The sequence below is a fragment of the Callorhinus ursinus genome, unplaced genomic scaffold (genome assembly GCF_003265705.2).
Source record: "Callorhinus ursinus isolate GAN/ISIS: 27379988/994484 unplaced genomic scaffold, GSC_fseal_2.0 scaffold106, whole genome shotgun sequence".
NCBI lineage: Eukaryota > Metazoa > Chordata > Mammalia > Carnivora > Otariidae > Callorhinus > Callorhinus ursinus.
Genome location: NW_027397168.1, coordinates 1,289,293 through 1,293,759, shown reverse-complemented (window position 1 = coordinate 1,293,759; position 4,467 = coordinate 1,289,293). Strand labels below are relative to the sequence as shown.

The 4,467-nt window shown below is 45.9% G+C and overlaps 1 pseudogene; it reads right to left on the bottom strand.

The window, feature by feature from the left end:
* The window catches only part of LOC141371831 (uncharacterized), a 7,393-nt pseudogene extending 3,542 nt beyond the window's left edge, over nt 1-3,851 (bottom strand).
* Nucleotides 3,852-4,467: the final 616 nt, after the last annotated feature.

Sequence of the window (4,467 nt, the reverse complement as noted above, 5' to 3'; positions counted from 1 at the left end):
GAATCACAGATCGGTACTTCTGAAACAAATAATGCAATATATGTTAAAAAAAAAAAGAAGAAGAAGATAGCAGGAGGGGAAGAATGAAGGGGGGTAAATCGGAGGGGGAGACAAACCATGAGAGACGATGGACTCTGAAAAACAAACTGAGGGTTCTAGAGGGGAGGGGGTGGGGGGATGGGTTAGCCTGGTGATGGGTATTAAAGAGGGCACATTCTGCGTGGAGCACTGGGTGTTATGCCCAAACAATGTTTCATGGAACACTACATCACAAACTAATGATGTAATGTATGGTGATTAACATAACAATAAAAAAATTAAAAGAAACAGCATAAGTGAAGGCTTGGAAGCCTGCCTGAATACTATAAATTCTGTAAGGGGCAGATCCAGACTAAGAGGGGCCAGGAGATTATATATTTAGGAAATCCTCCTTAATAAAAACAATAAAACTTATGAACATGAAATAAAATATTAAAATGAAAAAAAAAAGAAAAAAGAAAACACGTGCAAGGAGATAATGAATTCTTTCCCTTCAGAGCATGTCACTGAATACTTAATAAAATAAACCCATCTTATTTTTATAAGTTTAGAAGATTTTTATTACTGCATGTTTTAACTAGCCATCACTCACCCAATCCAATCATTTCAACAATGAGACACTGATGCCACAAGAAAGTACATATCCAATTGGTATGGATAATGAGTGATAGAAAATTTCAGAGATGGGCAAATATTTGGAGATAGGACTTTTTTTTAAGGTTTTTTATTTATTTAATTGATAGAGTGAGAGAGAGAGAGCAGGAGCAGGGGGAGGGGCAGAGGGAAAGGGAGAAGCAGACTCCCCGCTGAGCAAGGAGCTCGACGCAGGACTTGATCCAGGGACCCTGGGATCATGACCTGAGCCAAAGGCAGATGCTTAACCAACTGAGCCACCCAGGCGCCTGAGATAGGACCTTTAAAAGAGATAAAATCAAGTCAGTAGGATGGGCCCTAATCCAGTATGACTGGTATTCTTTTAGGAAGAGATTACGACACTGACACACATAGAGGGAAGAGCACGGGAAGACACAAGAAGGTGATGGCCATCTACAAACCAAGAGAGGCCTCAGGGGAATCCAGCCCTGCTGACACCTTGATCTCAGTACTGATACCATCTAGTCTAGGGAGCTTTATTGTGGCAGCCCAAGAAGACTGATCCAAGGGTCTTGGCCCGGCAATGAGGTCAATTCTCCTGCTCTCTATCACAGCATAATCTGAAGACTCTGGACTATCTGATCATTCTGTAGAACATTGCATTGGTCCACTGTTGATGACATCATGTTCATGAGAACTGAACAACACAAAGAGGCAAGCAGTCCAGATGACCTGCTAAGACACATGTGCTCCAGAAGGTGGGAGACAAACACTATGAAGACTCAGGGATCTGGCGCACAGGGAAGATTTTAGGGTTCCTGTGCAGATGGACAGGGAAAGGCAGGCTCCCCGCTGAGCAGGGAGTCTGACTCAGGCATAGATCCCAGGATCCTGGGATCATGACCTGAGGCAAGGGCAGACACTTAACTGACTCAGCCACCCAGGCGCCCCTCCCTCACAAATTCTTACGTTGAAATCCTCTCAATGGGGGACAGTATTTGGAGGTGGGCCTTTTGGAGGTGATCAGGTCATCAGGGCGGATCCCTCATAAATGAGATTAGTGCCCTTGTAAGAGACCCCAGAGAATCCCCTCTCTTTTTCCTTCACGTGAGGACACAGTCAGAAGATGGATGTCTGAACTAGGAGGTGGGTCCTCACCAGACAATGAATCTACCAGTGCCTTGCACGTCCCAGCCTCCAGAAACATGAGAAGTAAATGCTTGTTGAGGCGCCTGGGTGGCACAGTCAGTTAAGCATCAGAATCTTGGTTTTGGCTCAGGTCGTGATCTCAGGTCATGAAATCGAGCCCCGCATTGGGCTCCGGCTTAGTAGAGAGTCTACTTAAGATTCTCTCCCTCCCGGGGCGCCTGGGTGGCTCATTCGTTAAATGTCTGCCTTCAGCTCAGGTCATGACCCCATGGTCCTGGGATCGAGCCCCACATCAGGCTCCCTGCTCAGCGGGAAGCCTGCTTCTCCCTCTCCCTCTCTCTGTCAAATAAATAAACAAAATCTTTAAAAAAAAAAAAAAAAAAGATTCTCTCTCCCTCTCCCACTGCCCCTCCCCACTGCGCAACTGCACGCACTCTCTCTCAAATAAATAAATCTTTGAAAAAAGAGAGAGAAGTAAATGCTTGTAGTTTAAGCCACCTAATCTGTGGCATTTCTACTACAGCAGCTCAAACAGACTAAGGCAGACATCAAATGCTTATGTGTATGTGGCCAAGGCTGCCAAGATGAACTGGGTAGTGTCCACACCACCAGCTCTCAGGTGGGGAGACCAGGAGCAATCTCTCATGAGATGTTAGAGGTGCATCCAGGATTGGGCGAGAACAGGTCTAGAGGGTACAGGCAAGCAGCACATGTTAAGTGGCCAGACCTCCAGACCATCTACCACTGATGAGCAAACCCTTGGCCCCACCAAAGCCTATACAGTCATCACCCTGTTTAACATTCTGTAACCTTGGTTCCTACTTTGCCAAGGTGTTTAAGAACATCTCGTAATTCCCTTTATTAAACAGTAAATTCCTTGATTGGGCTATCCTCTCTAATAAAACCCCCACTTGTGGCCAGAATTAAAGATCAAATATGTTTGTTCATGGAATAGCTCTTGGATAGATACATTTATTCAATTACTCAGAGTAGGGGCGCCTGGGTGGCTCAGTCGTTAAGCGTCTGCCTTCGGCTCAGGTCATGGTCCCAGGTCCTGGGATCGAGCCCCGAATTGGGCTCCCTGCTCAGCAGGAAGCCTGCTTCTCCCTCTCCCACTCCCCCTGCTTGTGTTCCCTCTCTCGCTGTGTCTCTGTTGAATCAATGAATCAATCAATCAATCTCAATTACTCAGAGGACAGCATGAGTATTTTTTGGATAATGAAAACAGAAGCATTGAGGAATGTTTTTGAAAGAACAGCTGTAGGAATGAATGAAAGAAAGAAGGAAGGTGAGCTGGTGAAAAACCACCTGGAAAGTAAAGGTAGGAAGCTGATCATAAATTGAGGGAGGGAGGGGAAACACACTTCATCTGGAGGCTGGAAGGAATTATTCTAGAAGATAGAGGAGCACAGGGGGATCAAGGAGGATGAAAGCCAGACCCACTATGGAGCTGAACTCAAGGGCCCTCTGAAGGGCGGTGTCCAAACACCCCAAAGCTGCTGTCGGAGCAGCTGGTCTTGTGTACGTGTCACCTCCCCTCTGCTTGGTCCCTGACGCATCTGCTCATGGAGGTCTTGCGTCCCCGCTTCTCATCCCCCAGAGCTGTCTCCCTTGCTCCAGCAGGAAAGCTACATCAGGCTTGGAGACAGAAGTGCCTGAGCAAAGAAAAAGAGACAGCAAGCGGCCATGCCATTATCACCCAAGAACTGAGCCCCGCGACCAGAGCAATCAGGAAGAAAAGCCCTTATGAATATGGCCGAGCAAAGTTTAAAGGTTTTCTGAAGGATGAGAATGAGAGAGTTGCCCACTTCTAACTGCTCTTCATGGGACATGGAACAAAAATAATAAAGCAAAGGCCACAGCAGTTGCCCAGAGAATTCCACCAGAAGGAGGAAGACACACCAGAGAACAGATGCGGAACTCAGGGCTCGATGCGCTTACCTAGCCGGGCCAGGTTCTGATAATTTTCCGACATCACAGCTGTGGACCGTCTTCTCTGAGCAGGGTTCAGGAATCCCCATTCTTCTTGGGAGAAGTCGATGGCCACATCTTGGAATGTTCCTGATCACTGAAATGGCAAACGCTTTTTTACCCCCAAGGCCTTGGGGAGATGGGCGAAGTCTTGGTTGAAAGAAAGCATGCATGGTATGGGTGTTGTGGCCTGTAGTACAGGATCCAGACCCTTTTTGGACAAGTGTATGTACGTATGTCTAGATAGTGAAAACCAGCTCTTTGGACAGAAATAAATATACTATATTTTCCACCAAAATGTTAAAACTGTTGCAGGAGTATGGATTTCTCCTTCTGTAAGTGTATTTCACAAGTTTCTAGAATACTGGGAAACGGACTTCCCTAAATCTGTATGTGTGAAATGGAAGCTGTTCTCCAACTAGTAAGGAAAAAGAGAAAAATCTCACTTCTTTTTAAATTTGCCCTTGGACATGGAATTAAAGTTTGGGGCACTTAAAAATCTGCACTGTTCATGAGGCTCTCCATTTCACTAATGACTTTATTCTTCTCATTTCCTAGCATCTTTGCTAACTCTACCATGGTGCGCAGCTGTGTTTCAGTCCTATCGACAAAGCCGGAGGTCAAGTCAGTTGGACTGTAGTTCACACATACTGGCAATGGTCTCATTGCAGGAAAGAAAAAATGAAACCCTAACTCACCAGTGATGTGCTTCTA